General features: G+C 42.5%; 1 protein-coding gene across 1 annotated transcript in view; it reads left to right on the top strand.

Moving 5' to 3' along the window:
- The first annotated feature begins 21325 nt into the window (after nt 1–21325).
- LNX1 (ligand of numb-protein X 1) overlaps nt 21326–24690 on the top strand; it is a 190468-nt gene continuing 187103 nt past the window's right edge. The window contains exon 1 of the mRNA XM_003933620.4: nt 21326–21604. The gene's annotated coding sequence lies outside the window, so the exon portion shown is untranslated. The remainder of the gene's footprint in view (nt 21605–24690) is intronic.

Genomic DNA, 24690 nt, shown 5'->3' with positions numbered 1-24690 from the left:
AAAATATCTAGGATTCATATGTAGAAAAGGTAGACTGCATGCATGAATGGATGGAAAAAGGACCGTTTCAGTCAAGGGAAATGGGATTAGCATTATTCTTTGAATAGCTATAGGTTATTTCTTGTGGGCCGGAGGAGGGGCCTTCATTCTATCAGTACAAACAGCCTCAGCTGTTTTTATCAGAGAAAAATATCAGAGAAATATCAGATATGGTATCAGAGAAAAATAACAGGGTTCCGCTAGGAAGGAAGGACGCAGGAATGACTAGTAGGTAGGCAACTAGCAGCAGTATTGTGAGGGTACACAGGGCATGGAAATCATTGCTTTACAGGATACTTTTCAAAGACCTAAGGAAAACTCTGTTCTTATTTGACCACAACCATCTACGGGTATGGGTGTATCATGGTTAAGGTAACATAAGAAAGATTGGCCACAAGGACATCAAAGCCACATCACTGATTTCCCTGGACAGAGTCAGATTTCATCATACAATAGATGGACAGGCCTCTATAGACTGCAGGAAGAAACGGAGGGAGGAGGAAAAACTCAAAATGAAATCAAGTAGAAACACTGGAAGGGAAAGGGATCAGGATAAACAGAGCTGAGAGGAGAAACAAATGAACTGAGAAGATGGTAAAGGTGAGGAAAAGAAGAAAGAAAGACTGAGCAGAATTAAAACTGACTTCAGTGTCATTGTAAGCCGTATCAATTAAGATAACTGCAAATAACAAAATCTGACTATAGGGGCTTAAACCAGGAGTTGCTAGTTTTATTTTTTCATAATACGAAGTTTGGAACTTGGCAGTTGCTGACACAGGTTGAAAAGTTCAAGGATGTCAGACTCGGCAGTGAGCTCAGACAGCTGCTGACATCGTTCAACAGCTCAGTGATGTCAGGGCTGACATCTTCACCATTGCACCATGATTGCAACAGCTCCAGCCATCACATCTGGGTTTTAGGCAGAAAGAAGATGCAGTAATGCCAGCTGTCTCTGTTCTCTTTTATCGAGAGAGCCAACGCAGTTTCAGAACCACCTCTCTACAACAGTATACTTCTACTCACTGGCCAGCTGGCGACACAGTTATGTCTACCAGCAAAAGAGGGTGGGAAAAGTAAGTATGTATCTGGGTCCATTTCTTCTGCAAAATTCAGGTTGTGTTAGTAAGAAATAAGGGAGCATGTGATATTGGATAGACAATACCAACAGAGTCTACTCGTGTGTTTTAAGTAAGACAATGTGTGCAAAAGAGTCTCACACCACATCTGCCACAAGGTGATCAATAACTGTGTTTACTTAAAACGAGAAAACTGAAGAAAGAAAACATTGAGATGGAAGGATAGGAGAGAGACTGTATTTCAGAGGTCAGGTTCCCACACTCCAAGACTGACAAATTGAAAGTGTAGACTTGATTTTATGAATCCTTAAAATACTCAGCAGAGACCTTGCCATCCATTTTAAGAGCAGCATTAACAATTGCAGGGGGTGGCTGTCCATATATCTTTAACAGGTGGGATGGTTATTATAAACTGTGAGAGAAGAAACGGGGCCAGATGCAGAGAAATAGCAAATGTCACAGGAAATAAGCAAATGCAGAGAGCCCTGTCTGAAGAGGACCTTGGAGAGGTGGAAGACAAACCATGCACAGAGTCTGTAAGTGACTCGTATATACACACATGTGTGCTGTATAAATAGCTCACCGGCCGCCAGGCCATTCTTCAGAATTGTAATACAGAAGAAGTTTCCATGCACCAAATCATAAATTGTCTCAACATATCCCTTCTATCAACTTCAGAAATGATTTCAATAATACTCACTTTGTTGCTTTTATGAAATTTTAAGTATACATTTTACCATCTGTGTCTGCGTAGCCTGAGAAGAACTGACTCAATCCTTATCAAAGACAACCAACTAGTATAATAAATTTAAGATACTTCAAAAATCCTCTCCATCATCATAAATTCTTTTTTTTTTTATGCTTCTGAAGATAACAATTGTGGATCATGATTTTCATGTCTCTGCTTAGTTTCTTGAAGGTGTGTGAGATTACAAATTTGAAGCATCACAGACACAATGGATACTCATCCTTTTCCAGGTAGACATTCTTAATCCCCAGTATCAACTCCTTTTCTACCAAATGGAAGCTGACGGAACAGGTAGCTACAAGAAAGCCCTAAAATACCCCTATAGGGATACTAGTTTGAGAGTATATATTTAGTGGCCACCACCTTATTTCAAATAATTGTTTATGTAATCAATATCCAGTTAGGGATCTTCATTGGGTTGCAAGCCAAAAAATATGTTTTAAAATGATTTATTTCACTGTGAATGTATTATTAACTAACATTACCATCCAATTAACTTCAATGCTTTAACTAATTATAAACATATAACATAGGAATATTTCACTTTGAGCCAGTCCTTTTTTACCCAGGAGGGTTGCCGTGCTAATTTGGATACAAGCTTGGATGCTTTAATAAAGACCCTCCAAATAACAGAAGTTTATGCACTCTCATGTAGAACTTCAGGAAGGTAATCTAAGGTTGGCATGGGAACTTCACAGCCACCATGAACACAGGTTCCTTCTTCTTTTGTAGCCCTGTCATCTTCGGTGTGTGACTTCTCTCTCATGCCTGTATTAGACTGCTGTAACAGAATACCACAGAACAGAAATTCGTTTTCTCAGAGCTCTGAAGCCTAGAAGTCCAAGACCAAGGTGTCAGCAGGGTTGGTTTCTGATGAGGTCTCTCTTCTTGGCTTGCAAATGGATACCTTCTCACTGTGTCCTCACATGACCTTTCCTCTGGGTGCCTCTTTTTTTTTTTTTTTTTTTTTTTTTTTTTTTTTTTTTTTGAAACGGAGTCTCACTCTGTCACCAGGCTGGAGTGCAGTGGTGTGATATCAGCTCACTGCAATCTCCACCTCCTGGTTTTAAGCGATTCTCCTGCTTCAGCCTCCTGGGTGGCTGGGACTAGAGACGCATGCCACCATACCCAGATAATTTTTGTATTTTTAGTAGAGACAGGGTTTCACCATATTGGCCAGGATGGTCTTGATCTCTTGACCTCATGATCTGCCCACCTCAGCCTCCCAAAGTGCTGGGATTACAGGCGTGAGCTACCACACCCAGCCAGGGTGCCTCTTCTTAAAGGATACTAGTCTAATTGGATTCAAGCCCCACCCTTGTAATTTTATTTAACCTTAATCGTCTCCTTAAAGCTGTATCTTCAAATACAGTCACATTGGGACTTGGAGCTTCAATATATGAATTTGGCAGGGACACAATTCAGTCCATAAGACAGCCCAAGAGACCTGCTTTAACTACCCTCATCATCCACATTCTAGTCAGAAAGCAAGGGAAGGACACAATTCTTCCCTTTAACGTGCCCTTTCAATAAGAGAATGTGTGAGAAATTTACACACATCTCTTTCACTCAAATCCCATTGGCCAGATCCTAGTCACATGGCCATATCTAATTGCAAAGCAGGTTGGGAAGTAGATTTTTGTGGCTGAACTTCCACATCCCTGGCTTAAACTTCTCTTTCCATCAAAAAGTGAGAAAAGATATTAGAAGATATATTAGTCCATTCTCACACTGCTATAAAGAAATACCTGAGACTGGCCAATTTACAAAGAAAAGAGGTTTTCGTTGGCTCACAGTTCTGCAGCTTGTCTAGGAATCATGCTGGCATCTGCTCAGCTCCTGGGGAGGCGTCAGAAAACTTTCAATCATGGTGGAAGGTGAAGGAGGAGCAAGACACTTCACATGGCCGGAGAAGGAGAAAGAGAGGAGGAGATGCTACACACTTGTAAACAACCAGATCTCAGGAAAATTCTACCTCAAGAACAGCACCAAAGGAAACAAATTGCCCAGAATCCAATGACTTCCCCCCACACCCGCCCCTCCAACACTGGAGATTACAATTTGACATGCAATTTGCATGGGGACACAGATCCAGACCATGCCAGGAAATAACCAGCAGTACCAGCCACAGCCGGAAATGTTCTATTTTCTGGTGTCACATGTCAGCATCTCAATTTTGCCCTTTCTCGCCTCTGTGGACTTTCCTTTTGTCCTCCTTTGTTTTACCTCCAGATTATTGGTTCCACTCAGGGAATTCTGGGAGGAACATGGTGCATTCTTGTAATGGAAGACTTGGATGCATTATTATATCAAAAGGTCCCTCTCCTTCTCTCTCCAGGGTTGAGGAGATACAATAGGTTAAAGGGTGATGCCATTAGCCATATGATAGTAATTAGAGAAGGAAGCGGGGTCAAAGAGGAGAACTTTTGGTTGGAGACATTAGGACATTATGTCTGCTGGTGGGAGTGATAACCTTTTGTTCTATTTTTTTTAAAATCTCCAGCAAGAGCAGACCTTTTGTGAGGGAGAGGCTGTTTAGAGGCTGTTGACCTCCTACGTTATTTCACTCTGAGCAACAACCGGCTCTTGCCTCTTGCTTTGCGTCTCTTGAAAGTGGAATGTCTCCTTCCCTTAGCATTTTTAATCTGGTTCCTACAAAATTGTGTAATTTCCTGATCTTTCTCCTGTGGTAGTCTAGCCAATTTCTACTTTGGGGGACTTTCCCCAGTTGTCTTAAGGTTTTCCAAAAGCTTTATATTAGTCTTGTACTCTTCCACTCCTTTATGGGAACATGTTGTTCTGGCACTCGTGGAACAGTTTTTTCAAAGTGCAACTTGTCACCTTGGCCCCATTTCAATCAACAAGCATTTGTTGAGTGCTTTCTTTGCTTCAGTGGTGTTCTATATCAAGTAGAATATAGACATTAAAAACTCAGAGGTGTGAAAGGACTTAAGAGATAACCACTCATTTTCCACATGAAGAAACTGAGGTCCAAACAACAAACAATCTGCCCCAGGGTCATGAGGCTATGTTGAAGCATAACCTGCTGCATTCTCCTGTTTCCTGTTCTCCTTAGAGTTTATGCTTTGGGAAGATGAAAGCATATAGAATAATAGAGTACCCTCTCTGAGCCAGGCATCAGCTTTACCATATGTTATGTAATTGGTATTATTCCCCCTAAGAACTTAATAATACAATTACTTTGTGAGAATGAGACCAAAAAAAAAGAACAAAAACAAAAACAACATTTATCTAGGCAGTTATATACAAAGTTTACAAGGCAACATGTACAAAAATATTTACAATGCAATTATTCATAGCAGCAGAGACTAGAAACAACCTAAATGCCCAAGAAAAGGAGATAGTTAAGTTGCAGTTATTGATATAATGGAGTATTACACAGCAATAAAAATGAATAAAAAAATATATAATATGGATGAATCTCACAAGCAACAGAAGTTGCAAATTGATGGATCTAGTATGGCTCGATTTATTCAAACTTGTAAAACACAAAATTGTACCACATATGTTGACGAATGCACACAGAGGTAGTGAAAGTACTTATGTGTGCATCCGTCAACAGGTGTGGTACAATACGTGAAAGTGAGAAGTAATAGACAGGAAACACATCATGCTCAATATATGCCAGGCACTGTTTTAAGCACTTTACATACATTAACTCATTTGTTCCTCATAACAACTGTGTAAAGTAGATATTTTATCCTTATTTAGTATCAACAGAGAGGTGAAGTAACTTGCCCAAAGTCACATAGAAAGATCATCCAGGGGCCGGGCCCGGTGGCTCACGCCTATAATCCCAGCACTTTGGGAGGCCAAGGTGTGTGGATCACGAGGTCAAGAGATCGAGACCATCCTGGTCAACATGGTGAAACTCTGTCTCTACTAAAAATACAAAAATTAGCTGGGCATGGTGGCGCATGCCTGTAGTCTCAGCTACTCGGGAGGCTGAAGCAGGAGAATTGCTTAAACCCAGGAGGAGGAGGTTGCGGTGAGCCGAGATCATGTCATCGCACTCCAGCTTGGGTAACAAGAGCGAAACTCCATCTTGAAAAAAAAAAAAAAAGAAAGAAAGATCATCCAGGAGTTTCTTTCATTCACTCAACAGAGACTTATTTAGTAAGTTCTCTTTTTCAATGAGGTAGAATGGAATGGTGAACAATGTCAACACAGTTCACATTCAGCCTCTGAGAAATCAGACAGGGTTTTTGTTTTTTGTTTTTTGTTTTGTTTCGTTTTTAAGTATTTAGCTTGTTTAATTCTGTGTTTTCTGAGCTTTTTTGATGACGGCATCCTGTTTTATAGTAATGCCTATTAGCTTCCAGTAGAATGATGTGCTCTTCCTAAGATAATTTAAGTACTGTAGAAGCATTGTTGCATCCTAATGAGAAACATTAACTATCCAAGTCTGGGCACTGTTGTGGCAGGAAGAAGGTGGGGCGTGGGGGGGTGGGGGCTAAAAAGACAAGATTGGTTCATCCAGGCACTGTACAGAGAAGAGGCTGCCTTAATCTCCACATTCCAGCATTCAGTCCACGCAGCAGTACTATCCCCATTGGGATGATGGTTGCCCCCAGGCTATCATGGTTAGAAGACATTAATCACTAGGATTACCCAAAAAAATCCAGCTCTGTTTCCAGTTCACCCAGGAATATTCTGCTTACAACTTACTTTTTCTGCAGATTTACTGAACAGCAAGATAAGTTATAATTTTTATTGTTTATTAAATTGCATTCTAGTTTATAGTTCAGTCTCTAGTGAGTTGTAGTAACGTGAGTGTATTCTGTAACATCAATACTCACTGTAAGGCCTGATCTAATTGAACCAATAATCCAAATTCTGAACTTACAAAGCTAAGAATCTTATCTTGGAATATCAGGCACTGATGCTTTTAGAGACCTCTTGGAGAGCAGCCGCCTAGGGGTCTATCTTACGCTTAGCCTTCTTCAAACTGCTACACGTATCTCATTTTATTTTCCCAACAACCTCCCTGTGAAGAAGATACCATTCTTCTCACTTTACAGATAAAACAGCAAGGCTTAAATGGATTGTCTTGGGAGAGTCTGGCCTGATTGCCAAAAATTTGTGATGGAATTCAGGTTTTATTGATGCCTCTTCCTATTCTCAAAGCATTAGAGTAAGTCACATTCTCCTCATTTTGTACAGCTTTCCAGTGGTGGAAGTGTGTGGTGCAGAGGCACCTAGGTATACAGATTTGGCCCTCGACATGAACTTGATGGTGAGTGCTGGTCCTCAAAGCCAATTTCTCTGTGCAACGCTGAGGCCTCTTCTACCCTGCTTTGTAAGGAGAGGAGCCCTTTTTGGATGGCACAGGATAGGGCCCTGAACATCTAGAATGGAACTAGATCCTCTAGGGAGTGAGCAGGAGTAGAAGAAAGTGTAAGAATTATCAGCCAGGTGCAACGGCTCACACCTGTAATCCCAGCACTTTGGTAGGCTGAGGCTGGTGGATCACCAGAGGTCAGGCGCTTAAGACCAGCCTGGCCAACATGGTGAAACCCCATCTCTACAAAAAATACAAAAGATTAGTCGGGCATGGTGATGTGCACTGGTATCCCAGCTACTCAGGAGGCTGAGGTGGGAGAACTGCTTGAACCCAGGAGATGGAGGTTGCAATGAGCCAAGATCTTGCCACTGCATGTAAGAATTATAGGGGGAAGAGTAGAAGAGATTGATAGACCAGAGAAGAGGCTCAGAGCCAGATGCCCACCTGAGGTGATTGTGTTTGCCCTGAAATGTAATTCCAAGGAAAAGGCAACGTTCTGTACCATCTTATTGACCCAAGTAAATGAGCTGTCCTCCATACTTTCTTTCTGAAAATGGGTTTTGGCTTCACATCCTTCCAGATGTTGCTGACCTAAGAGTGGAGGTACATATTCGTATGTTCATGCAGAGAAAAAAATGTTTGAAATAATATTCACAAAAAAATGTAATGAGTTGTCATTTTTGGGTGGAAGGTTTTGGTGATTATTACTCTCTTCTTTCTTCTTTTTTTTTTTTGTGTGTTTTTTTTAATAGTGACCTGGAATTATTTTTTAATCATAAAATATGGGATTTGTTTTTCATTTTTCATTTTCACTTGGGAAACAAAAAAACCACCACATGTATCTACTAGCTTCAGATATGATTCCTGCCTCCAGGATGCTTGGAAGTCTTAACGTGGCCCTGTATACAAAATAATATCCTCGGGCCACACAAAGCAAGTTAAGAAGAAATGGAAGAAAATAAGCTCTACACTCAGTTTTGAATCTCAAGGTGTGTCTGTGTTGTACAAGTTACAGATCATACCCTTTCAGGTGCCAAGAACAGGCTGTCTGATAGCTCGTGTCTCCAAGCAGTATCATCTTCAACATTTCAGGCTATTTGCTCACTGCCCCATAGGGCAAAAGGAGCTATTTATGACTGATTATGATTGCCCAGGATCTAGTATGAGAAGCTCACAGAGCAAATATGGAAACGGAATGAGGCTTTTTAAAATCACAATCCAAGAAGAGATGATGACCAGCTGCTCCATAGTGAGTACCAGGAAGTAGACAAGAACCAAAATGCCCTCTGAGTAATGCAGAGTGAGGCCAATTAAATGTTGACCTGGGGTGTGGAGGCAGACTGGGAATTTCCTTCTCTGGAGGCCTCTTAGCAACAAATACGTGACTATCGAGCAGGATTTGTTTATGTGATTGTCCTCAAAAACACAGAGAAACAGACTCAATTGATTTCCAATTTGTGGTTACAAAGAGTTTATATTTTACTTTATTCCAAGAGGAAATAGCAACTGATGAGCAACCCAATTCTTCCCCTGTACTCTTACTTCCAGTGAGTGTGATGTGTTTTATATTTCCTGACTGTGTCTAAAGGCTGCAGTCTGCAGAGTCCAAGCTATCCAATGGTTCAGGGACTGAAAAGGAAACCCAAGTGGAAGGAGGGTAGGAATGTTGCTCGCTCTCTCTCTCTCTCTCTCTCTCTCTCTCTCTCTCTCGCTCTCTCTCTCTCTCCAAATCCTTCCATGAGGTTTTCTCTGGAGAAAGATTACGTTTCCTAGACTTGAGCTGTCCAATACAGTAGCCACTAGCCATGTGTAACTATGTAAATTTAAGTTAATTAAAATTGGGTACAGAAGTCTTAGAGAAACAGGAACACGAACAGGGAGGCCTGAGCACAGACCCTCTGCCTCATCGCATCTTTCAGCCATGTTGGAGGTGGTAACACAAAGTATCAGTTGCCTCAAGGACACATGATAAGGGATTTTTCTTTTAAAATAGGCTACTCTCTTTTTGTGTATGTAGAAACATGTTTAGACATACACAAAACGACTCACAGTTCTTACTTCTGAGGGGGGACAAGAAAGTCACAGAACAGGAGGGGAACAGGCAGGGGAGATGGTATCCACTTGGGGATTGCTGAAATATTGTCGTTGATGAGGATGCTTTCATTTTTAATGTGAGAAAACAAATATGAAGAGATTTAAAAAGAAATAAGCAGATAAACATATTACTCCAAAATTCTGGTCAATCTCCTCTCCCCGCCACCCTCGAGAACAAAGATTATAAAGAATGGTGAGTGTGTGTTTCAGGGGAAATCTTGTCTACTTTCACCTCCTGTATGTTTGGTCTTTCCAAAGCAGCTGGCATGGCATTGTTTACCCACAATGTCTGCATGACTTAGGTTGGCTTCTTGTATTGGGCTCTGCAATTCTAAAATTAGCACACAGCTAGCTGGGAACTTTTCCCTCCTTCACCTACAACACTTAAAGAGCAGAGATTTGCTTTGGCCTGGCAATCTTTGTGGCTTTCAAGGACTAACTTTTGGTCTTATTTAGAAGTCAAATTCACTGAGATACTGAGTTTGCTCTTTATAAATACAGTCAAGTAGAAATTGAAATGTTCTAAGCTAAGTTTAGCTGGTCCTTTCTGTGGCCTATAAGAACTTAACCCTAACTTCTAGCAATGTGCCAGTAGGTTTTATCATTCCCTTCATCAAGTTGTCCGTGTTCTTTTTCTTACTTAAATGGAATCCATGGAGTTGTGTAGCTCAGAAAATGCTATTTGAAATATTTTTTCTCAACTATGCATAAACTTTCATTTGCATTTGGCTTTTGATGAATTATAATGTTTCATACTATCCATTTTCTATAATTGTGTGAGCCAATTCCTGGTACACACTAGCCAGAAAACCTATTTACCATTTTAAAATATTTTGATAGTGGATGTATGCCTCTAACTATATTTGTATATACTTCCTGTGAAGGATAAAGGAGGAGGGAGCTGGAAAAGGTGAAAGGAAACATTATTCTGTCAGGTTGGTGCAAAAGCAATTGTGGCTTTTGCCAATAAAAGTAATGGCAAAACCCAATGGCTGGCAAGATAGCCAAATAGGAATAGCTCCTGTCTGCAGAGCCCAGCAAGACCAATGTGGCAGGCATGTGATTTCTGCATTTCCAACTGAGGTCCCGGCTCATGTCACTGGGACTGGTTAGAGTCCAGGTGTCCCCAAACTTTTTACACAGGGGGCCAGTTCACTGTCCCTCAGACCGTTGAAGGGCTGTCACATACTGTGCTACTCTCACTGACCACCAATGAAAGAGGTGCCCCTTCCTGAAGTGCAGCAGGGGGCCGGGTAAATGGCCTCAGGGGGCCGCATGCGGCCTGCGGGCGGTAGTTTGGGGATGCCTGGGTTAGACAGGGGGTTCAGCCCACAGAGGGCAAGCTGAAGCAGGGTGGGGCAACGCCTACCCAGGAGGTTGGGGAACTCCGTCCCCTAGCCAAGGGAGGCTGTGAGGGACTGTGCCGTGAGGAACAGTGCCCTGTGGCCCAGGCACTACACTTCCCACGGTCTTCACAACCCACAAAACAGGAGATTCCCTCCGGGACCTACTCCACCAGGCCCTGGGTTTCAAGCACAAAACTGGGCGGCTGTTTGGGCAGACACGGAGCTAGCTGCAGGAGTTTTTTTTTTTTTTTTTTTTTTTTTTCATACCCAGTGGCACCTGGAACACCAGTGAGACAGGACCCTTCACTCCTCTGGAAAGGGGGCAGAAGCCAGGGAGCCAAGTGGTCTCACTAAGCGGATCCCCCCGCCGCCACCAGAGCCCAGCAAGCTCAGATCAATCTCAAAATACTGAGATTACAATTAATTACATGTTCTGGGAGGCAGTGTAAAGTAATAATGTGTTAGGTTGCTTTCAGCTACAAGTAACAGAACACTTCCGCTAAAACTGGTTTTAAACAAAAATGAAACCTAATAATCTTACAAAACAGGAAGTTGAGAGATAGGCAGGCAAGGCTGAGATTAGATCAGCAGATCAGTAGCATCATGAAGAACAGGGCCTCTTTCCATCTCTCCACTCTGCAAGCTTCGCAGCGTAGGTGCAAAAGGACTGCCACATTCTAAGTGACACATTTAGACTCCCACAGTATTTGGAAGAGAGAAAATGGTTTCTTTGCAGGCATCTTCTATTAGGAAGAAAAGTCTTCCCCAGAAGTCCCCCAGCTGACTTCCCCTAAGGTCCCATTGGCCAATACTAGGTCACATATGTGCATATTCTAGCTGCAAGGGAGGCTGGGAAGTGACTGCATTCCCAGCCTCTTCCAGAAAGGAAGAATGGTGGAAGCAAGCAGCCAACCAATCTGCCACACAGAAGTTCATGTGATCAGAGCCTCTGGGGGCAAAGTGTTTAAAATTCTGCCTCTCTACTTATTACCACCTTAAACTTCAGTAAATTACCTAGCTACTCCACCGTGCCTTAGTTTCTTCATCTGCCGTGTGAATTAAATGCATGGAGGAATACATGTAAATTCCTTTAGATCCTATCTGCCATGTGGTGTTAGGCATAATTATTTGAACCTCTAGAGTCTCAGAGGACCTCTAGGGACCTGGGATCCATCCAAATGCTCTGGCTAAAATAATTGACTGACAAGTTAGATTGAAGGCCTTAATGTTGAATTTGTATAAGACTCTAACCACTACTTTTATCTTTAATACTTCAGACTTACTGCTGATTATTGTAATAGGGTTTCTAAAAAAGCTTTTAGTTGGCAGCCTTGTGTATTACATTTATTTCTGAAAAAGCTCTTGGAGATAGAAAAATGCCTGGATTCTATGAGAAAAGCCAACCTCCTCCACACCTTCCATCTACTCCTCTCTCATATACCTACCTTTTGTATTTTTACCCTGAGTTCTTGGTCTGTTCGCACTGCATCTTCAGAGAAAACAGTAGTCCCACAGAGTCTTCTACTGCTCTCAGCTCTGTTTCCCAACCTCCTGGCTTTGAACAAAGGCCTGACTTTGAATTTTCAGGAAGAGGGCATCAACGAGCTTTTAGGATTTTCCTTTAAAATTTGATACATTGTTAGTGGGGTGGAAATTGGCACAGCTATTTTTGACACTTCGAATATTTGATGACATCTCTAATCCCTTTTCCCTAGCAACTTTGCTTCTACATATGTAAGCACAAGTAACAGAACAAGGTAATGTTCCTAAAGTATTCCTTGCAGTAGCAAAAATTTTGTGGACAACCTAAATGTCCACAAAAGGCAACTATGTTAAAAATTAGGACATTTCCATATTATAAAATGTTCATATTGGAATTTTTTTAAATATGAGGGAAAGCTGTACATACCAACATGAAAGGATACCCACAGTATATTGTTGGATATGAAAACAACAAGATATAGACCATCATTTATCATATTGTAATAAATTTCTATTGCTGTATGACAAACCATCCCCAAAACTGTAGTGATTTAAAACAATAATCATTTATTTGTTTATGATTTTATGGGTTGGCAATTTGGGTTAAGCTCAACTAAGACAACTCATCTCTGCTAGACATGGTGTTGACTGGGATTATTAATATATGTCCCTAAAGCAAAGACAGCTGGGACAATCTTTCTATCTAGTCTTTCTCTCATCCTCAAGGAGAAAAGCAGAAAAGGCAAATCTTGAGCCATGGCTTGGGATTGCCACAATTTTATTTCTACCAATTTCTTATTTTTTTTTTTCTGGTACATTTCCATTCTTTTTATAAAAAAATAATTTCAACTTTTATTTTAGATTCGGGGGTACATGAGCAAGTTCGTTGCATGGGTACATTGCATGAGGCTGAGGTTTGGGGTACAAATGATCCCATCACCCATGTAGTGAGCATAGGACCAAATAAGCAGGTTTTCAGCTCTTGCCCGCTCCGTCCCTTCTACAACCCTCTAGTAGTCTCCACGGTCTATTGTTTTCATCTTTATGCCCACAGGTACCCAAAGCTTAGCTCCCACTTGTAAGTGAGAACATGTAGTATTTGGTTTTCTGTTCCTGCGTTAATTCCCTCAGGATAATGGCCTCCAGCTTCATCTATGTTGCTGTAAAGGACATCATTTCATTCCTTTTTATGACCACATAGTATTCCATGTCATCTCTACCAACTTCTATGAACAAAGCATGTTGCCAGGATTGCCTAGATTCAAGGAGTAGAGACCTCACCTCTTATTGGGAGCTCTGTGGTAGCTGTCATCTAAAATGGACCCAAATTATGCTTATTTTCTGGAATGTGCACTTCTCTGTAGTCACCTGCCACACTGAACCAGGGCTAGCCTGACTTACCAATGGAATATAGTAGACATGATGATGTGTGACTTCCCAGGGTAGGTCGTAACAGGGATTGCACCCTCCATCTGTTCTCTTGGATCACTCTTTATGGGAAGTCAGACACCATTCTATGAGGATATTCAAGCAGGCTATGTAAACCCACACGAAGAGAAACCGAGGCCTCTACTAACAGCCAGCACCGACATGCCAGCCATAGGAGTGAGCCATGTTGGAAGTGGGTCCTCCAGTCCCAGTCATGTGTGCAAATGACTGCCTCCTGAGCCCACATCTGGCTACAACCTCATGAGAGTCCCCAGGCCAGAACCACTTAGTAAAGCCACTCCCTAACTCTTGATCCACAGAACATGTTCGTGTTATTTTAAGCCACTGAGTTTTAGAGTGATTTGTTATGCAATCTTAGATAACGAATCCAAGCTGCAAATAATCTGTGGCATAGACAGATATAGATGAGCCCTAGAGCCTGGGGATAAGGGTGTGTATGTGTGCCTGTGTGAGAGTCTATGTGTGTGTTGTTATTGGGGGCTAAAGGACCAGGTAAATTTACGCTACTCACTTGAGATCTTTTTTCTTCATGCTTTTAGCTTTTTCACTGAAGATGTTTTACTTGTATAATTCTTAAATTAAAAACTAGTTTCTCTTGATATTTGAAAGCATTTGTGTGTGCACAGTATATATGAGGAAGTGTGAGGAAGGAGGTACAAACCCATTTGAGAGCCTTCAGAGGCCATCTGGCATAATTGTCTGCCTGTAACAGTACGACATGCTGAAAACCCCAGCACAGGCTCAGTTTACCAAGACGAATGCTCTTGGGCAAAGTGTAACATTGGGACGAAAGCAATAATGCAACTGCAGTGAGGCTGAAGCATCCGTTTTCCTTTTAAGTGAAATTTTTCTCATAAAGACAACATTCAACCTAGTCGCTGAAATGCAATTAGTACATACAGCTGGATCTGGTTTAAAGCACGAAGAATCTGTTTGAAAAAACAAACACAAAATGGGGTCCAGCTGTCTGAACCAGTTTGGAGAACTCCGCATTTAAAAAGAAAATGTTTTCAAGTTGCTTTTCCGTGGCAACGAGGTTTTGAAAATCAACCAACCCAATTAATTAATCAGTGCAATTAACCAGGCTCTCAAAATAAGAAGTCTAAAGGTTTGTCCCCTGAAAATAGAGGTAAGTGCCCCTATATTAATAGTATCTTGGAATTTTTTTTTCCAAAGTCTAAGATAACTTCAAAAATTTCTTCCTGGAGAAAAGAAGTCTGGAGTGTGCCTTTCACATTGTTCTTTTCCATTCATGATATTTATTATTGCTGTTTTTCCTCATTTATTAAGTGTTGACAGTGTCCTCAGGGCTGGAAACAAAATCCTAGGCTACAGCCTTTGCCTAATAAATGACAGCTTGGTTCTCTTCACCATGACTGTCCCAGAATGTACAATACTCTGCACTGCCCAGAGCCTCAGAGGAGGTAGTTTCACTTCAAAGGGAAATGTCTTTAACTCTTTTAAAAAGGCATGAAATAAAGAAATATATCATAAAGATGACATCTTCCTGACCCCTAGGAACCAGATTGCTCAAAATGGCTAAAATTCATAACTTAATGAGTTCAAATTTATCTGTTCTTCCTATCCTGATTAAAACCTTTGAGGCATTGCAAAGAAAATCTGATTTTCTCGATGCAACAACTCATTTCATTTATCCTCGTGGCTTTTAACCCGACCTCTGCCCAAAAATCCCTTCAAGACAAGATCAAGTGAGAGACCTGACGCATAAAGATAGGAAAAAGACGGCACTTCCCCAGAAACTGCAAGCTGGATTTTCCTGAGAACTGTTTTTAGAAGGAAACTCTAGCCTCTGCAAGCAATTTGGGATTTGTAGAGGGCAGATTTGAGAGCTGGATGTTGGGTCTGTGTGCCCAGCTCCAAGATTCACTGTGATTTTGGGCAAGCAACTGCATCTTTCTAGGCCTGGTTTTCTTCAATGACATGATAGAATAATTCTGTATCAGGAAAGCACTGCAAACTAAGTGATGACAAAAGCATAGAGCAGAAACGCTAGCTACAGAAACAAGACTCATGGGCATGCCTTTGCTTGAGTTGACTCCATGGCAAAGCCCCTTAATAATAAGTTCCTAGGGAGTTTGCCTGTTTCCCTGAAAAATCTAGAATGCAGGAAGATTTTGTTTTAACATTGGTTTTGCAGACTAGGCAAACACTTGATCTATACACTTTCTGATACGAGCACTAGATTTCTTTTCACAAGCATTTTATACATAGGTATAGCAAAGTTGTTTATGGAAGAAACAATTTAAAATACAATCTAAATGACTGAAAATTGGAGATCGAGGTTGGAGAGTTCCATTCTGGCTGTGGAGAGAAATAAAGACCCAATAGGGGTTATTGTATCAGCTTTCTGAGGAGCTGGATTAAAAATGACTCAGAGGTTTATCTCCTTCCTCCCTGAACTAAGGTAGGCAAGAATCCAACTAAACCAATCAAAGAGTGACAGGGAAGAAGAGGGAAGCAAGAGAGCAGAGACATGTCTCAGCTGGCCTGGCATCCCTATGTATACTCAGCCTGTTTAAAACAGAGTGACAGGGGGGTATGGTGGCTCATGCCTGTAATCCCAGCAATTTGGGAGGCCAACGTGGGTGGATCACTAGGTCAGGAGTTCAAGACAAGGTTGACCAACATGGTGAGACCCCATCTCTACTAAAAACACAACAATTAGCTGGGTGTGGTAGCAGGTTCCTGCAATCCTAGCTACTCCAGAGACTGAGGCAGGAGAATCGCTTGAATCCCGAAAGCAGAGGTTACAGTGAGCTGAGATTGTGCTATTGCACTCCAGCCTGGGCAACAAGAGTGAAACTCCATCTCATTGATAGATAAATAAATTAATTAATTTAAAAAAACAGGGTGACTAGAGGCTGAACAGCCACCTGCTTCATGTCCTCCAAGTCTCAGCACACAGAATCCAGCAGGGGTGAAAAGGAGGCCCTTGCTTTTTCAGTGCAATCCCCCAGTGCTCAGGTGAGGGGCTCGGGAAAGGACGTCCTCCACCCTGTCTCACCAATCTGATTGGTCAGGGACTCCTGATCTCACCAATAAGATTAGTCAGGAAGTCCTGATCTCACCAATCTGATTGGTCATTACTCCTAACAGGAGGATTAACTCAGGAACTTGGGGAAGGCCGTGGGAATGGTCCAATAGTGATGGTGGATCGGAAGCTACTTCCTAATATGGACAAGAAAATAAGTGTTTCCTCGCGCTGCCTCAATGCAAATAGATACAATCCCTGTGTGAATAAATTATCTCAGAGGCATTCCCAATGTTGTCCAACCCATGCTAACCAGAACTCAAATTAAGATGATAGCCGGGGAGGGTGTGGCTGGTGATGAGTCACAGTTTTTTTGCAAATTCATCTAAAACACAAATCAGGCAAACTCCCCACTTAGAGTTTTTGTTCCGAGTCATTTTTGGAGGGTATGTTGGTTGTTAGAATTTGGAACACATTTCTTCCCATAAACTGATGTTCTAAATCTAAACGATGTTTGGTTTCCCAGAGCTGGCCACCAGAAGTTTTTATAACAGTACAGTTTCCACTTGGCCCTATTGTTTTCACGGAAAATGAATTACAAAATCTAACGTGGAAAGCCAGAAGCCTCTGTTTTCTGGTTCTTACCCGTTCTTTTCTCTGCGCTGTGGAACAGCGCTCCCAGAGGCAACAGAAAGTGATTCCTCTGAGAGGACTCTCATTGATAGATAAATAAATAAATTAATTTAGATTAAATTAAATAATCTAGATTCTCTAGACCACCATTATTTACTAATTCTCTACATCTGCACAGGGAAAACTGATCTGTGTCTAAATCAGAACATGTGAGTACTTCTCAACAACTATTTAAGAAACTCAGGGTCCTTAAGTGACCTGAATTGAGAGAAAAAAGATTATCTCATTCAATTACTCCTGTCTTCATTCAGCATTTTGGTTATTTTAGAATGTATTATGTAGCACGCTGGCCTTGGACATATAGTTGTGGACAAAATAGACCTAGCTCCTGACTGCATATGAAGAAACCTTGTTTTGGAGGGAGGGGCCCATAAAAGTGAGTAAATTATAAGTTAAATAACTATCAGGCAAAATAGGCAAATAAATAATAGACTTATAAGGAGTATCAAGTGCTACAAAGGAAATGAGGGGAAGGGGCAGGGTTGGGGATTGTCCCTCGGAAATGACTTTTGAGCTGTGACCTGAAAGATGAGTCAGAGTTGGCAGGAAGAGATAGTCTGTGGATGAGAGGGAAAGAGTAGAGGTCGGAACAGACCAGTCCAGGAACAGGAAAGCCTGTGAGATGGAGAAAAGCTGGGTGTGTTAAAGACCCTGCCAGAAGTGGTGCATGCTGTGGCCCGATACACTGAGAAGGAGAGCGCTGAGATAATGCTGGAGAAGGGAGCAGGGAGCACATTCAGCCAAACCTGGTGGCCATGCCAGGGGTTTTGTGTTTCGTCCTGAGTGCAGTGGAGGACCTTGAGGCCTCTAGACAGGTTAATGACATGATCTGATCTCCTCTCTTAAAAGTCTAGTTCAGCTGGAATGTGCGGTGCAGATTTGCTAGAGGGACTAGGGACACGAAGGGAGGCAGGGAGACTCGTGAAGAGAGCACTGCAGAAATTCGGGTGAGGGTAACAGAGGCCCAGAGCATTGTGGGAGTGGAAACAGAGGGCACTAATTAAATGGATATAATTTTGAAGGTGGAAGTAATTGAAATGGATATAAATTTTGAAGGTGGAACTGATGGAATGTACTACATGGGTTGGATGTGGGACTCGAGGGATGGGTCCTGTAGAGGTGACTCCCAGGTTGCTGCGTTTGGACGGGTGAGATGGGAAAACACGAGGCGAGGCAGGAAGAGAAGATGCTGAATGGCTGTGGGATGCTGAGAATGCAGTTGGAAACCCAGAAGAGAGTCTGGGCCAGAGACACAAATATGAGGATCGTTGGCAGACGAATGATATCTGAAGCCTTGGGGTGGGGCTTTGGATTCCTCACTGCCTCCCTCACTTGTAGGTATCTGTGCGCACACTAAGGTTTACCGTGAGAGGAGAGAAAGGCAAGCAACTAGTTTACAATGGTTCAAAGAAACCATTTTCTCCCTCTCGTTAAATAAATTCATATTAACCCTGAGCATCTCATTAAAGTGAAAACGGACCTGAGAGGCTAGCTCAGGTTCTGATTTCTTTATCATAATTAGAAGGCAAAACTGTCTCCACTGTCATTTCACATTTCCCAGATTTAATGTCCCTTTGCTGCTTTCTCAAAATGCAGCAACAATGAGGAAGCTTTCTCTGCATGTAACTGGGTACGATACTTGCGACTTTTCCGGGACGCTGAAAATAAGCCATCTTCCCCTCTAGAGTGAAGCTGTGTTGGCTTCATAATGACGAGGATTTTAATTCCAGCTGGACGATTTCTGCTGACTTGGAGCCTGTCTCTCACCTGGAAATCCCACACCAAATGGAAATGACTCTCTAAAGCCATGGAGTGTGAGCAGATTCAGGCCTCCATGCTGCAGGCCGCCAGGCAATGAGTCATCCTGGCTTTGGAAAGGGCACATTGTACACCCTGCTTTTCATTCATGACTTCTCTCTGTTTCCAGTTTTAAACTATCAGCTGCCTTGGTTACATGACCGTGCAAAAAAACAGGTTTGGGAGGTAGTGTGTGTGTCGTCAGTCTCGGAATGGACTCAATTCTGAGAACCGAATCAATCAGTGCTAATCCAGATGCTCACAGAAGAGAAAGGAGAAATAAAATCCCTTGACCTTACCTTTCCGAATGGAAAACCCCAAAGCTTACAACGGTCCCCAAATCTGCTGTCATTGTTTCCTGTTGGTGAAAAGCCATGAAGCAGATGAGGAGCTTGAAAGCCTCTGTTACATCAGCTCCTTTCCAACATTTTGGTTTTTCATTTCATGTGATACGGTTGAAAGGCTCATTTGACGATTAGAAATTACCCTTCCTCATTAAAGAACTCCAAGCCCAGCGTCCATAAACGTTATCTGTAGACTGCGCTTCGCTATAAATCACTGGGAGAAAACAATGAAATGATAACTAAATGCCCAGACTTTTTTCCTTTGTTACCATAACTCCAGTAAATAAGTCTTTAGTCTCTATTAAGAAGAAAAAACTGACCAACCTCAAGTATAAAGGCTCATGCAGCCTTAGGGCAAAATACCCCCAAAGTGTCACCAAACAAATCCAAGGGCGACAAGTGTGTGCAGCTGCCCCGATGTCACAACTCTTAAGTTTATAAAAACAGACAACTTGGGCCCCACTGGAGGGCCATCATTTTGTCCCCTGACTAACTGTTTTACCGTCCTTGAACCAGCTGCCAGCTGCCCTGGGTAACTGCCATGACACGAGAGAGCTAACTGCTAGCTCTCTTTCAAAGTAAAGATTAGGATTGGAGCCAAATCGAAAGTAAAGATTCGGGGTAGAGTCAAAAAGAGTCAGAAGTGTGACCTTAGGACCCAAAATTCATGTGCCGACTTCATCTCACCAGGCAGAAGTTTCCAGGCTGGTCATTTTGCCTCATTCACTCCCTGGATTATTGATTAAAAGAAACTTGTAGCGGTTTGACTCTGAAAGTCAAAAGGACAAAGTAGCAATCAGGCCATGACCAAAATGCACACAGAGGCCAAGGGATTTGCAGAGCACTTCCTTGTTTGTAAATCAGTCACAGTGGAGAGCTGAAGGCACGGCAGCCAGTAGCACCACCTGTGACTATGGAGCCACAAGTACCTGAATTCTCTGTGTCCTTCTTCTCGACTCACATCTCTGGAAAGAGACGACTTAACTCACTAATTATTTATGTTTCTATTTAGAATCTGATGCCCAGAGCTAATCGCTTATTTACGCAAAATCTTTGGTCATCACTGGAGCTGTCAGCCCACAGTGGTGCTTTAGCCAACCAGAGGGAAAAGCAAAGCTCAGAAAAGCACATTTCCAGAATCGCAACGTTTACAGTTTTAATTAGCTGGGTCACTCTGCAGGAATGACTTAATCTCTCTAATCCTGAGTTGCTTTAACTATATAATGGGAGTGAGAATTATAGGATTCTGTTGAGAATTAAATGAAATAATGCAGGTCAGGTAATTACTATAGAATCTGGTAGACAGTAAGCACTTAATAAACATTAGCAAAGATGCTGCAGCTGCTGACGATGATGGTGGTGGTGATGATGCTGAAGAATGAGCAGAAGAAATACTTATTTGAACAGTAATTCTGTATCTTTGGAGTTAAAAGTCTTAAATAGTATCAGCCACAAACACACCCATTCTTTTCTTGTCTTTTTTTTTTTTTTGTCTACAAACATTAGGCAATGTTCAGTTATGAGCAATACTGCCTATGGAAAACCTTTGAAAGTTTTGGCAAGATATTAGAACAAGTCAGAACTACTTATTTGCCTGATACTGATTTTAGTGCATGCCCCTTTACATACTGAAAAATAAAAGATGCCCAGGATTCTAGGGCCTGTCCAGTCAGCAGCCCCTGCCGATCGAGGAGTTGCTCCCAGCATGATAATGTTCCAGACCTACTGATGGCCTGAAGGTGTGGTGACCCTGTGTTTATTTCCTTGTTGATTTCCCTTCTCTGGCTCCAAGATCATTTTCCCATTGCCCGCAGGAAACAACATCGAGGGGCGAGGTAGGCCTGACTTGGCAACCCTAAAGGTGAACAAAAGGATCTTGACTTTTGGCAAGAGCAGAAGGAAGTTCAGGGGTGTCTCGGCCCCATCCAAACCAGAACACATTTGTCACTGATGGTAATGCCTGCTCCTCTGCAGACCGCTCTTCCTTGACTCTCCCCATAACTGTTGTCAGATTTATGGATCTGTTCTACCGAAAGCCTTGCAGAAGGGGCAGAGGATGCCCTGGTTAACCCCTGCATGTAAAAAGGTAGAGCCATTTTTATTCATAGCTGGGGCACAGAACACTGGAAAGAGAAAGCAAAATTTCCTGAGCTACTGCTAAGCCAGAAAAGCTCAGCTCTCAAAAGGACTATCGCCTGAGACCTCACACAGCTGGGAACTGATCCGCGATACAGCAAAGGTAAGATGGTCTTGTCCTTCCACCAGGTAGAATCTCATGCAATTTTTTAAAACAGCTTCACCTCTGCCCACTCAGCCTCCAACTCTCACCTCTCTCTCTCTGTCTCTCTCTCTATCTCTATATCTCTCTCTCTCTCTCACACACACACACACACACACACCACATACACACACACACACACACATGCATCAAATTGAGGAGAGTCTAAAAGATGGAAATATCTAGGGGTGTCTTTTTCAAAACACTAGAAAGGCCTCAGAACATTTGCTCTCTTTATACCCTGTTTTTCTGCAGTGGTCTTCATTAAAAGCTTCTTTACTTTCACAGATGAAAATGACTTGCCAGACAGGTCAGTGAAACCGTGAGGAATCTCACTAGCAGTAACTGGATTTACGTGACATTATTCTTCATCAGCACTTAAAACACATCACCCACAGACTTGGTTTCACTCTGCAGTAGGAGTAGGTTGCACTGCAGCTTGACCCATGGATAAAGAGGTTCAGAGAGCTGTGACCTGCCCACGGGTGTGTCGGGCTGGGGTGACCAGCAGCACACCCGTGCTCACTCCCGCCTCTCTTCGGTAGAATGGCGACCTTACTCTTTAAACAAGATTCCAGACTACATTCTTGGCCCTGTATTCTGACAAATGGTCTGATGAGAGGATGGAATTTTAGAAATTGAACTCTTCTGGAAAATCCAGAAATAGTTAACCACAGTATCCTGTACAATATACCACTTTGTCATGTATCCCTGTTTACTTCCATTCCTGGGCGTTGAATTCAGTTCAACAAATGTCGACAAACTATGTTCCCTGTTCCAACACTGACTGGGTCACTTGTCAGGGTGCGACATAAGCCCTGTGCCCAAGGAGCACTGAGGCAGCAGTTCAGAGCAGGATGGGGAGCTGCCCTAAAGAGGCGAGCTTCAAATGAGCTCAGCATGAAGGGCAGACTCGGATGGAGGGAGAGCATTTAGAAACACAAGTCCCCGGGAGGGATCTGTTGAGTGAACATTTACTTGCACCTAGTCCATGGCGGCAGAGCCGAGGGGCGAGGAGCACAGTCTGAGGAATCAGACCGTCTGGCCTTGACTCTTGGCTCTACCTCTCACTAGCCCTGCATCTTGGCATACCTCGATTAACCCCTCTAACCTCACCTTGCCAATATGTGAAATGGGAATGATGGTAACATGTCCCTCACAGAGTTGTCTTCAGCTGTAAATGAGATTATGCACGTGAAGTCTTTGCTGATGCATAATAAATGCACAGTAAATATTAATACTAGCTATTGTGATGGCCATGTGCCTGGTTCCAAGGGAGATACAGGGAACACAGGTAAGAGGAGGCCTACCCTCAATGTAATCAAAACCTCACGAGTTAGTTGTGTGCAACTAATGCCATGTGGTGTGAGGCATGCTCTGAGACCATGGGGGTGGAATCTTCTAAGTGTGTGTATGTTAGGGTTGGGGTTCTGGGGGGACAGAGAAGGGGGCAGAGGTTTCACAGCAGAGGGCCTATGTAGAGGGCCGTAGTAAAGAATGGTAAAAAGAGCTAGACAGATCTAATTTTGAATCCCAGCTTCCTCCTCTATTTATGTATCTATTTATTTCTATATTAATCTATATGTATTGAAAACCATAAATTCACACTTCCAATTCCAATCCAACACCACAGACTCCCTTTCTGCAATTGTAACTGCCTTCATTAACATTGATCAGAGGCTGGCTCCCATTATCCTTAATACATTATTTGCTTATTTGCTCAGTCCTCCAAATGTTACCAACTGCCGTCATGACCAGTGTCCCATGCCCCATGCAGATGCCCTCCGCACCCGGCTTAGGCCCTGACGCTTTGTTCTGGGCCTCCCTGAACTGGCTCCTGGAATTCTGGAGCTACAATATGTCCTCCACACCCCGCACAGGTGCCTACTTTGCTCAGCCACGTGTAATGTTTTTAAGACTGTGACCCGTGCTATGCATTTGTGTATGTACCTGTGTTGTCACTGTCTTTGATGGGGAACAGAGCTGTCTCCTCCATACAGTTAGGGCACATGTCCTCAGCATCGGGCCTAAAGAAGTCAGGTTTATGCCATTCATTCTATTCCACTTGGTCTGCTCATCTATATGGATGTGAGCTGCTCACTATGTGCTCAGAGTAGTAACAACATTTCCAGGGTGAAAACCACTAGTGGGGCAGTTACTTCTCCTTTTTCTTCTCTGCCAAGTCCTTGTCTAGATTCTCCGTTATTTATTTACTCAACAACAGATACGAAGCACTTACGAGGTACGAGGTGCTTGGCTAGGGTGGAACATAGAGATTTAAAATCTTGATTGCTACCTTCAAGGAACTCCCAGTCCACTGTGGGAAGCAGACAAGCAATACATTTCAATTCCATATGGCCAAGTGCAATGAGAGCCTACACGACCTGCCAGGGAGGGCACCTAGCCCAGACTGGGTGGGACAGAAGAGATGCCCAAAGGGAATCCTAAATGGGCAGAAATTAACAAGGTAAAGACTGGCTAGAAGCAGGGGGAAAGGGAGTGGTGTGCGTGAAGGGTGAAAGAATGTAATGGGTGGAAAATTTCAGGAGCTACCTCAGGATGGCTGGTGCAGTGCCAGAGGCAAGAGGAGGAACTGTCCAGGCAGGTGCAGGCTGTGGAGGTGAGCTAGTGGTGTTGGATTTTAGACTTCAGGACGAGAGCTCTGGAGCCGGACTTTCCAAGCTCTAATCCTGGTTTTGTGACCTAGGATTTTTTGAATCTTTGGCAAGTGACTATTCTCTGCCTCGGTTTCCTTCACTGTAAAACTAGATATTGCAATAGTCGTCACCTCATGGGATTGACATGATTAAATTATTCTTTTACATAGCATACACAAAAATGCCTAGCATAAGAAAAACAATAATAGCAAAGATGTTATTTTCCAATAGGTGGATCAAAAAGGGGTTTAGGGCACTGGTGAAGCAGAAGCACCCCAAAATATAATGAAATAATTAAAAGAAAGAAATTTGAAAGAATGGATTTTGGCATTTTAAAGGAAACTCTAAGCTCTTACCTTGAGCAAAATCAGGTATTCATTTTGGATTCAT

The sequence above is a fragment of the Saimiri boliviensis genome, chromosome 3 (genome assembly GCF_048565385.1).
Source record: "Saimiri boliviensis isolate mSaiBol1 chromosome 3, mSaiBol1.pri, whole genome shotgun sequence".
NCBI classification, from domain to species: Eukaryota; Metazoa; Chordata; class Mammalia; order Primates; family Cebidae; genus Saimiri; species Saimiri boliviensis.
Note: the sequence above shows the minus strand (reverse complement) of the source record. Positions and strands in the feature narration are given on the sequence as shown.